Source organism: Mchenga conophoros, linkage group LG7 (assembly GCF_057382185.1).
Source record: "Mchenga conophoros isolate Kocher_MC1m ecotype Shallow Benthic linkage group LG7, M_conophoros_male_GT1.1, whole genome shotgun sequence".
Classification (NCBI taxonomy): domain Eukaryota; kingdom Metazoa; phylum Chordata; class Actinopteri; order Cichliformes; family Cichlidae; genus Mchenga; species Mchenga conophoros.
Window position 1 is genome coordinate 59,571,791 of NC_140532.1, and position 12,172 is coordinate 59,583,962.

Below are 12,172 nucleotides of genomic sequence, written 5' to 3' on the forward strand. Positions count from 1 at the left end.
TAGTGTATGCATTTCTGGATGTGTATACTAAATATTTTCCTACGTGTGTGTGTGTGTGTGTGTGTGTGTGCGTGTGTGTGTATACACATTTTTACAAATTAAATAGTAAAAAAAAAAAAAATAAATAAATAAATAATAATAATAATAATAATAATAAAATATATAAAATATACAGAGTTGAATATGTGCAGAACAAGTGTCATTTATATACAGTGTGGAGTGCATAATGTTGAAGAGGGCAATAACACCAAGCATAGCAGCAACGTTACACTAGAATGGCTGAAAAAGAAAATAATCAAGATGCTACAATGGCCCAGTCAAAGTTCTGAACTGAACCTGATTGAAATGCCTCAGTGGGACCTTGAGAGAGCCTGCAAATAGGGCTGGGCAAAACGATTATTTTCTTAATCGATGAATCTAGCGATTGATTTTTCGATGCATCGATGAATCTAACGATTAATTTTTCAATCCAATTATATTTTGATTTGATTCGATTACTGATTATTTCCCCATTATTTGACTTGTATAGACGGTTTGTCCGTTGCAGAAGCTGCTCCTGGATGCGTTTGAGGTCCTGGTGCATAGCTGTCATGCTTTTATGATAGGCCATTTCCACCTTACAAAGCTGGCAAACGACTGAGTCACTTCCTTTTCTGTTAAAATATCCCCATACTGTAGAACTGCGTATTCTAGTGATGGGTCGGTCGCGAACGAAATGGCTCTTAGAGCCGGGTCTTTGACGTGAACGACGCGAGCCGGCTCCTTATCGCGGGCCGTGTTTTTTTTTCTTCTTCTTTCTCTCACCCTCTCTCTCTCGCACTTTTTTTCCGCTTCACTCAGCATGCGAGCCTTGTGCTTTACGCTGGGAAGGGGGAGGAGGGGGGGGGGGGGGGGGTGTAGTTACACTCAGTAGCACAGGAACAGAGCGGGAGGGAAAGACAGAGAAAGAGCCAGGGACAACAACGTCACATTAAAAAGGTATAGTAATCATCCACAACTATTTTCAGTTGCAGATGATAAAGGATTCAGAAAGTTTATTCATACATATGACAGAGAATATGCAGCTTCTTTTTGTTTTCATATTATAATTCATATTTAATTGTGTTGTGGTTTGCAGTGTTTTGTGTTGTTTCACTTTAAATTTGTAAAAGGAAAAAGCTGAAAATTTAAATAGTTAAAAGTTGAAATGTGAATAGTTGATTTTTGTATTATATGATTTATTTATTACATTTTATGTGGAGTAAATAAAAGTATATTTAAGGTGGCCCCTACAGACGAAGCACGTTTGTGTATAAATACACAAACAATACACATATGCTTTCATGCTTTCAATTGTGTAATTTAGGTGATCTAGGTAGCTCTGTTTTGGAAGTTCAGTTCATGCTAGAAATGTGTTTTGGAGTTTGTACGTGTTTTGTCTCTAGGGGCCACCGCATATATTTATATATAAACATACAGTGGGGCAAAAAAGTATTTAGTCAGCCACCGATTGTGCAAGTTCCCCCACTTAAAATGATGACAGAGGTCAGTAATTTGCACCAGAGGTACACTTCAACTGTGAGAGACAGAATGTGAAAAAAAAATCAATAACAAAAATACAACTCAATACTTTGTAACATAACCTTTGTTGGCAATAACAGAGGTCAAACGTTTACTATAGGTCTTTACCAGGTTTGCACACACAGTAGCTGGTATTTTGGCCCATTCCTCCATGCAGATCTTCTCGAGAGCAGTGATGTTTTGGGGCTGTCGCCGAGCAACACGGACTTTCAACTCCCGCCACAGATTTTCTATGGGGTTGAGGTCTGGAGACTGGCTAGGCCACTCCAGGACTTTCAAATGCTTCTTACGGAGCCACTCCTTTGTTGCCCGGGCGGTGTGTTTTGGATCATTGTCATGTTGGAAGACCCAGCCTCGTTTCATCTTCAAAGTTCTCACTGATGGAAGGAGGTTTTGGCTCAAAATCTCACGATACATGGCCCCATTCATTCTGTCCTTAACACGGATCAGTCGTCCTGTCCCCTTGGCAGAAAAACAGCCCCGTAGCATGATGTTTCCACCCCCATGCTTCACAGTAGGTATGGTGTTCTTGGGATGCAACTCAGTATTCTTCTTCCTCCAAACACGACGAGTTGAGTTTATACCAAAAAGTTCTACTTTGGTTTCATCTGACCACATGACATTCTCCCAATCCTCTGCTGTATCATCCATGTGCTCTCTGGCAAACTTCAGACGGGCCTGGACATGCACTGGCTTCAGCAGCGGAACACGTCTGGCACTGCGGGATTTGATTCCCTGCCGTTGTAGTGTGTTACTGATGGTGACCTTTGTTACTTTGGTCCCAGCTCTCTGCAGGTCATTCACCAGGTCCCCCCGTGTGGTTCTGGGATCTTTGCTCACCTTTTTCATGATCATTTTGACCCCACGGGATGAGATCTTGCGTGGAGCCCCAGGTCGAGGGAGATTATCAGTGGTCTTGTATGTCTTCCATTTTCTGATGATTGCTCCCACAGTTGATTTTTTCACACCAAGCTGCTTGCCTATTGTAGATTCACTCTTCCCAGTCTGGTGCAGGTCTACAATACTTTTCCTGGTGTCCTTCGAAAGCTCTTTGGTCTTGGCCATGGCGGAGTTTGGAGTCTGACTGTTTGAGGCTGTGGACAGGTGTCTTTTATACAGATGATGAGTTCAAACAGGCGCCATCCATACAGGTAACGAGTGGGGGACAGAAAAGCTTCTTACAGAAGACGTTACAGGTCTGTGAGAGCCAGAGATTTTCCTTGTTTGAGGTGACCAAATACTTATTTTCCACCCTGATTTACGAATAAATTCTTTACAAATCCTACCATGTGAATTCATGGATTTTTTTTTTCACATTCTGTCTCTCACAGTTGAAGTGTACCTCTGGTGCAAATTACTGACCTCTGTCATCATTTTAGGTGGGGGAACTTGCACAATCGGTAGCTGACTAAATACTTTTTTGCCCCACTGTATGTGGAGTAAATAAAAGTATATTTACGGTGACCCCTACAGACGAAGCACGTACAAACTCTGAAGCGCGTACAAACTCCGAAGCACGTACAAACGACAACAGAAGTGCTCCAGGATGCTAGGGGCAGTGTTGAGCTTTTGTTACCTAGTGGCTACACAAGCCAGCAAGTACCAACGACCGGATTTGGTGTGTGGTAATAACAGGTAAATGAACTTTTTTTAATTTTTATTATTTGACTATATATTAATGCTTGTGTATAAATACACAAACAATACACATATGCTTTCATGCTTTCAATTGTGTAATTTAGGTGATCTAGGTAGCTCTGTTTTGGAAGTTCAGTTCATGCTAGAAATGTGTTTTGGAGTTTGTACGTGTTTTGTCTCTAGGGGCCACCGCATATATTTATATATAAACATATATAAATAAAACCACTTTTTTACATTAGTAATTCCTTTTGTACATAATTTTATATCATTGTTAATAACAAATTAATTAAAGCAACAAAACAACCTGAAGAGCCGGTTCGGAGCCGAAAGAGCTGGCTCTTTTTAGTGAGCTGAGCCGAAAGATCCGGTTCCCTAAAAAGAGCCGGAAATCCCATCACTAGCGTATTCGGGTACAGTGATTTAAGTCAACTGCGGCTGCCTCACTCATATTGCCACTACTCACTGCCACCATGTCTGTTTTGAAAGTGACGACGCATCGATGCACATTTTTTTACGTTGACGTATTTTACGTGTCGACGTAATCGATTATGTTGACGGAACTAATTTCACCCAGTGAGAGCCAGTAACAGCGGATGTATTAGGACCATTGTGGCTAACATCTCTCGAGCAATGTGCACGGCAGGACATGAGAAACTTTAATATCTGAATGCTGTGGAAAACAAACAATTACGTTAACACTAAAAGATGTGAAAGGCACATTAGCACGCTACTTAGTAGCCTCTGTAGAATAGAATAGAATAGAATAGAATAGAATAGCCTTTATTGTCATTGTACAGAGTACAACGAAATTGGAGTGCCACTCCCTTGGTGCAAGTTTCAATAATAAATATAAATGTAAAATATAAAAAGTACAAAAAAACAATCGTAAGTACTCAAACAATAGTATGTACAATATATACAGGATAGCAGCATTAATATAATGACAGTATGAATAGCAGCATAATATAATATAATGACAGTGATAGGCTAGCATCCAAAGTAGGTTAATCTCTATAGACTGACATGTAAAAATGCCCAACTTCAGCTTTTAAATGATCATGTTTATAGCCTGGCTCTCTCTCAAAAACTGTGGTTTTTCATTTCATCTTTTATAAGGGAAGCAAAGTTGTTAAATTATGTGTGGGGCTGGGACAGATGTAGCTGACAACCGTGTGAAAGGCCTCGCGTCTGCTAAAAAAACACTAAAGAAAAAACAACATGGCTGCAGTCAGAATGTATAAAAATGGTATAAAAATGACCAGAAATCAATGGATGATGTCACAGTGAGAATCATCCTTTATACACAGTTTTTGAGATTTTTCTTTGCCTGCACCAACATGTCAGCGGGCTATGTGGTAGTTAGTTTTAACAGGCATTTTCTTGACATAGATATTTGTGACCGTGCTATAGATGCTAGTTTTAGACAAGCTAATTTCATGTGATTAGGATAGCAGCTGTAGTTACCAGGAGATTTATAAGACACATCTAATTTTTTATTCATCACTTGTTAAATTATTATCCATTTACTAGAGCTACGAGCAATTTCTCTGATACTAAATTGAAATGTGAGGGAATGATGCAGTGCCTTTCTAAAGTCCCCATCTCCTGCGGGTAAAAGCATAGACGTTCATAATTTCACACAGCCTACAGAAATTTTGTGATGGGGGGACTTCCTGGGGACTCTGGGAAATGATGAACAATTAGAGGCTGAATGATTATTAGCCGTTATTGGTATGAATCCCATTTCTAACAAGAACCAAAGAACTGTGTCTTCTTTTGTTTTAATCAGATGAGATTAGCTGCAGATGTCTTCAGCTTTTTAATATGCCAGCATTACTGTAGCTCACTACAGTAAAATTAAAAATTAATCCACTGTGACCTAGATAATTCCAGAAGTGTCTCACTGACACAATATGCCTTCACATGCTCGCATATATGCAAATGCACACACTTGCGCCCCCCTCGCGCATCATCTGTCACACCTCTACATCTCTCACTAACACACTCATGATCTTATTTCAATATTATTTAAGGTATAACAATTATGTAATATTTGAAGAGTAAGGAAAAGTCCCATAATAAACTGCACCAGGATTTATTTCCTGTTATAAATCTTTAATTAGTTGAATGTGCACATTTCAAGTTATTACATGGAAATAATACAATTAAAGAAAATAAGGTTAACACTTTAAAAGTATCCAGAAACAACAGTGCTATAAAATAGGCCAAAACCTTTAAGGAATCAATAAACAGAGCTAATGAAAAACATTACAAATTAAAATGTAGCATTGACAAATGAGAGACAAGTGTTTGCTCTGCAGTGTTGGACAGTTAAACCTTGAGCTTGAAAAGGAAGCCTTTTAACAGGGTTTAGATGTCAGATCTGAGAAGTCTAATACAAGACTGACGAAAGAGCTGAAATGTATAATGGAGCTAACCTTCAGAGGGGTTAAGTGATCAATAAAATAAAAACACTGAATTCTGTATGAAATCAAATCTGCCCAATTTGATGCAACAGAGAAGAAACAGGTTTGACATGGCAAACATGTAACAGCAAAACATCCCATCAGCTGTTTCTGCAGTTATGTCTGCCCACGTGACGACACAGAATCAGACCTCATCGTCAGCCTGCTATAGAAAACCACGTTTTAAACACGTTTTTAACTGTTAACTATTAATTTTAGAAAGTTTGGCATTTTTGTTTTCATTTTAGTTTAAAGTCACAGTATGCTGCTTTTCTTCATTTAGATCAAGAAAGCAATGAAAGCGTACAATACCAACTTCTCAAATGTATTTATTTACAAAAGCTAGGATTTTAGGAAAGCTCAGTAATGTCAGCATAACATTGAGCCTTGTGGGACTCCACATGAAGAACCAAGTTAAACACTTTGACATCTCTTCCAACACACAAAACAGAAATAGATTCAAGATGCAGGTGACATCATTCTCTTCTACCTTAGGACTATTTTATTTTTATGCTTAGACCACTTTTACCTCACCTAACCCTTTTCTTCCAGCAAACAGCAGAACACCTGCAGTTCTTTTATCAAGCATGCAATCTAGTCCTTCTGTCTGTGCTCCTTTTCTATTGTCCTCATTCTGGGTGCTTGAGAATACAAATGTGATCCCATTCTACAATATTTCAGAAGGCTTTCAGCCCTTTACCCTGAAACAAGACATCCTAATTGTTTTATGGACGTGTTGCTGCTGTTAACAGGATATTAAATATCTGATCGATCAACTGATTAGCAACTGGAAATAACTTGCTATCCAAACATCTTAATAAGAGAGCTCTCCATTTAGCAGATATTAGCCACAGCTCTTGCAGCTTGTACTAGTGGAGGCTCTCATTTCATTCATCTCATCTGCATTTGTGCGTTAGTGTGCATCTGCTGATTGTTTTATTGGCATGTTATCACTTTACAACACAGTTTATCTTCTGCAATTAGCTTAAATTGCAATCAAGAGGCAGTGTCAGTGCTGCAACACTGAGGTGCATGAATGAAAACCTGGATGTTGCTCAGTAAAGACGTGTTGTACTTACGTGATTTACAAGGCAATGATTGCATGGGCACGCCAGATTGAGAACCCACAGCAGTGATAAAACTTGACAGAATTATAAAGCCTACTACAGCCCGCCTAAAAACATCAACATACACACAAACACGCACAGACGTCCTGCCAACTCAATTAGAAACACTACATTGCCCAGCAGCTTCTGTTAATCTAATCACTACCACTCCATTAACCATCCAGCTTCCCTTACCGAATCACTATGATTACATCTGCTCCCTGCTGACTCTGTGGCCCTGCAGAGGTGATAAATCAGGAGACCCTAACTCTGCAGCGCTGTTTTCTCTGTCGCGCTAACCTCTGTGGTAACGGTCAGTATCAAAGCTGTATCCATGTCAGTAAGAGCGCAGGTGAACCTAAGACTCAGACCAGTTTGCTGAAAAACAAGATATAGGTTTAAAAAAAGACTGCAAAGTGATTATACAGTAATAATCTAAGAAAAACCCGAATAATCCTTATAATCCTAATAATGCCTTCTCATTTCTCCAAACTGGATATAATGGAATTAGGTTAATCATCCACACATCAGATTAGACCTAATCAGTTTTATTTTGAAAATTCACAAAACAATATATGCTTTATGTGGTACATTTCTTTTTTGGCTTCATGTTTATGAGCTTTTATCTTTAGCTTGATAAAGCAAACTTAAGGACAATGTTGCTAGTCAGTCTGTTCAAGTCCATCATAAATCTTCTGTGTTTTGAGTCTGTACAGCTTACAGAAAGTGGAAATATCCATCACTGCTACTGTCATAATTATTGATATACTGAGCGTTCATGACTACTTAGCGTGTTTGATTGTTTACAGGAGCCTGACTGACAGAAAGCCCTTCCCTGGGAACATGCACATGTTGGAAATGCCAAACCATTTGAAATTAATTGTAACTATTTGTAACTGTCTAGAGCTTCAGGCTGTACCTCCCAGTCTGTCTCAGATGGATCTGTAGTTGTCATGAAAATGCACCTGAATGTGTGCAAACATGTCGCATCAGCAAAATCATCTACAGTAAAATGAAACTATAGACAGTGAAATCCAATCCTGCAGTGTTTGTGAGTGTGTGTGTGTGCTTACAGGACACTCTTTACTCTATGAGTCTGCTTGATTGGACAAGTGGCTGACTACCACAGTGTCATAAAGACATGTGGAGCCTAGTTCACAGGCTTGTAAAAATGTTATTGATTTCTGTATTTTCCTGTTCCTGTCTCCAGCTCTGCAGCGACTCAAAAGCCGTGGTTAAATGTCAGACAACAACAGCTCTGTATCAGAAATGTTTCCAGAATTTTAGGCACAGCTGGGAAGCAAGGACCTTTCGGGCATGGGGGTGGGGCATTAAAAATGAGAAGATTCAAACCATACCACTTTTAAAATGGTTTGAAAATTCAGAAATGCTTCCCCAGTCCAAATTTGTCAAACACACCAATTCATTCGTTTCCCACAGTGCAAACAGTGAAAGCTTGGAAACATTTTAAGACCAGAGTTTGTGCAGATGGAGCTGTCTGTGTCTATATTTGGACCCTTCCTTTATGTTTTACAGTGTTTCCATGTCTTCACAGAGCTGTGTACCAGAAAAACTTGACAATGAGAATGTCTAAGAGAGACAATCCAGAACCAAACTCTAATTCCATAGAAAACTGGGTCATCTCTGTGTCTTTGCTTACAACTACTCCAGCAAGCCAGAGCATTTAAATGGTCCAATAGTAACAGGGGAAACCGAATCCACTTTATATTATCATTTACACGAGTTTCTTGTTATATGCACATTTTAAAATCCAGATAAACTCAGAGTGTAATTTCTGAAAAGCGTCCCGTGGTGCTTTTTCCTTGCATGCATGACAGGATTTAGAGAACGAAATGTTCTGCAACAGCTGAACATATTGCAGCTCAATCAGACAACTCACATTTGTGGCTGACGTATTACAGCAGGATAATGACTATCCAGAGTTGGGACCAGGAAGCAGAGTTGCAGTCTTACACGCTTCTCTGCAGCTTCTCTCCTCCTGCTACCCCCCCAAAAACCCATCTCCATAGAGACCGTGTCAGCTTCCAAAAAGACAAAAAACAAACTAAAAACCAGCAACAAACAACTTAAACATAAACAATTACAAAGAAAGAACAATACAGTATCCACATCTGAACCAAAGAGTAAAACAGTGAAATGTGGATTATTAAATATTAGGTCTCTCTCCTCCAAGTCTCTGTTAGTACATGACTTAATAATTGATCAACAAATTGATTTACTCTGCCTTACAGAAACCTGGTTGCAGCAGGATGATTATGTTAGTTTAAATGAATCAACACCCCCGAGCCATTCTAACTACCAGAAATCTCGAAGCACAGGCCGAGGGGGCGGTGTGGCAGCAATTTTTCACACCAGCCTATTAATTAATGAAAGACCAAGACAGACTTTTAATTCATTTGAAAGCCTGATGCTTAACATTGTCCACCCCAGCTGTGAAACTCAGAAACCAGTCTTACTTGTTATCATCTATCGTCCACCTGGGCCTTACACAGAGTTTCTGTCTGATTTCTCAGACTTTATATCTAATTTAGTTCTGAGCTCAGATAAAATAATTATTGTGGGTGATTTTAACATCCATGTAGATGCTAAAAATGACAGCCTCAACATGGCATTTAATCTGTTATTAGACTCAATTGGTTTCTCTCAAAATGTAAAAGAACCCACCCACCACTTTAATCACACTCTAGATCTTGTTTTAACATATGGCATCGAACCTGAACATTTAACAGTGTTTCCTGAAAACCCTCTCCTGTCTGATCATTTCCTGATAACATTTACTTTTACAATAATTGATTACACAGCGGTGAAGAGTAGACTTTATCAAAGTAGATGTCTTTCTGAAAGCACTGTAACTAAGTTTAAGAATATAATCCACCCACTGTTATCATCTCCAATGCCCTGTACCAACACAGAGCAAAGCAGCTATCTGAACGCTACCCCAACAGAGGTCGATTATCTTGTTAATAATTTCACCTCCTCACTACGTACGACTCTGGATACTGTAGCTCCTGTGAAAACTAAGGCCTCAAATCAGAAGTACCTGACTCCGTGGTATAATTCTGAAACACGTACCCTAAAGCAGATGACTCGTAATCTGGAGAGGAAATGGCGTGTCACAAATCTAGAGGATCATCATTTAGCCTGGAGAAATAGTTTGCTGCTTTATAAGAAAGCCCTCCGCAAAGCCAGAACATCTTACTATTCATCACTGATTGAAGAAAATAAGAACAACCCTAGGTTTCTCTTCAGCACTGTAGCCAGGCTGACAAAAAGTCAGAGCTCTTTTGAGCCAACCATCCCTTTAACGTTAACTAGTAATGACTTCATGAACTTCTTCACAAATAAAATTTTTATCATTAGAGAAAAAATTACCAATAATCATCCCACAGATGTAATATTATCTACAGCTACTCTTAGTACCATTGATATTAAGTTAGACTCTTTTTCTCCAATTGATCTTTCTGAGTTAACTTCAATAATTACTTCCTCCAAACCATCAACGTGTCTTTTAGACCCCATTCCTACAAAACTGCTCAAAGAAGTCCTGCCATTAATTAATTCTTCGATCTTAAATATGATCAACCTATCTCTAATAATCGGCTATGTACCACAGGCCTTCAAGCTGGCTGTAGTTAAACCTTTACTCAAAAAGCCATCTCTAGACCCAGCAGTCTTAGCTAATTATAGGCCAATCTCCAACCCTCCTTTCATATCAAAAATCCTTGAAAGAGTAGTTGTCAAACAGCTAACAGATCATCTGCAGAGGAATGGTTTATTTGAAGAGTTTCAGTCAGGTTTCAGAGCTCAGCACAGCACAGAAACAGCTTTAGTGAAGGTTACAAATGATCTTCTTATGGCCTCTGACAGTGGACTCATCTCTGTGCTTGTCCTGCTAGACCTCAGTGCAGCGTTCGATACTGTTGATCATAATATCCTATTAGAACGATTAGAACATGCTGTAGGTATTACAAGTACTGCGCTGCAGTGGTTTGTATCATATCTATCTAATAGACTCCAATTCGTGCATGTAAATGGAGAGTCCTCTTCACACACTGAGGTTAATTATGGAGTTCCACAGGGTTCAGTGCTAGGACCAATTCTGTTTACATTATACATGCTTCCCTTAGGCAGTATCATTAGAAGACATAGCATACATTTTCACTGCTATGCAGATGACACCCAGCTCTATCTGTCCATGAAGCCAGATAACACACACCAATTAGTTAAACTGCAGGAATGTCTTAAAGACATAAAGACCTGGATGGCCGCTAACTTTCTGCTTCTTAATTCAGATAAAACTGAGGTTATTGTACTCGGCCCTGAAAATCTTAGAAATATGGTATCTAATCAGATTCTTACTCTGGATGGCATTACCTTGGCCTCCAGTAACGCGGTGAGGAACCTTGGAGTCATTTTTGACCAGGACATGTCCTTCAACGCACATATTAAACAAATATGTAAGACTGCTTTCTTCCATTTGCGCAACATCTCTAAAATTAGAAATATCCTGTCTCAGAGTGACGCTGAAAAACTAGTTCATGCATTTATTACTTCCAGGCTGGACTACTGTAATTCATTATTATCAGGATGTCCAAAAAACTCACTGAAAAGCCTTCAGCTAATCCAAAATGCTGCAGCAAGAGTCCTGACAGGGACTAGAAAGAGAGAGCATATTTCTCCTGTTTTGGCTTCCCTTCATTGGCTTCCTGTTAAATCCAGAATTGAATTCAAAATCCTGCTCCTCACATACAAGGTCTTAAATAATCAGGCCCCATCTTATCTTAATGACCTTGTAGTACCATATCACCCTATTAGAGCGCTCCGCTCTCGCTCTGCAGGCCTACTTGTTGTTCCTAGAGTATTTAAAAGTAGAATGGGAGGGAGAGCCTTCAGTTTTCAGGCCCCTCTTCTGTGGAACCAGCTTCCAGTTTGGATTCGGGAGACAGACACTATCTCTACTTTTAAGATTAGGCTTAAAACTTTCCTTTTTTCTAAAGCATATAGTTAGGGCTGGACCAGGTGACCCTGAATCCTCCCTTTGTTATGCTGCAATAGATGTAGGCTGCCGGGGGATTCCCATGATGCATTGAGTTTTTCCTTTCCAGTCACCTTTCTCACTCACTATGTATTAATAGACCTCTCTGCATTGAATCATATCTGTTATTAACCTCTGTCTCTCTTCCACAGCATGTCTTTATCCTGTCTTCCTTCTCTCACCCCAACCGGTCGCAGCAGATGGCCGCCCCTCCCTGAGCCTGGTTCTGCCGGAGGTTTCTTCCTGTTAAAAGGGAGTTTTTCCTTCCCACTGTCGCCAAAGTGCTTGCTCATAGGGGGTCATATGATTGTTGGGTTTTTCTCTGTATCTATGAAGCGCCTTGA

General features: G+C 39.5%; 1 protein-coding gene across 1 annotated transcript in view; it reads right to left on the bottom strand.

Moving 5' to 3' along the window:
* Nucleotides 1-12,172, bottom strand: part of necab2 (N-terminal EF-hand calcium binding protein 2) — a 146,870-nt gene that overhangs the window by 18,372 nt on the left and 116,326 nt on the right. The gene's annotated exons all lie outside the window — the stretch shown is intronic.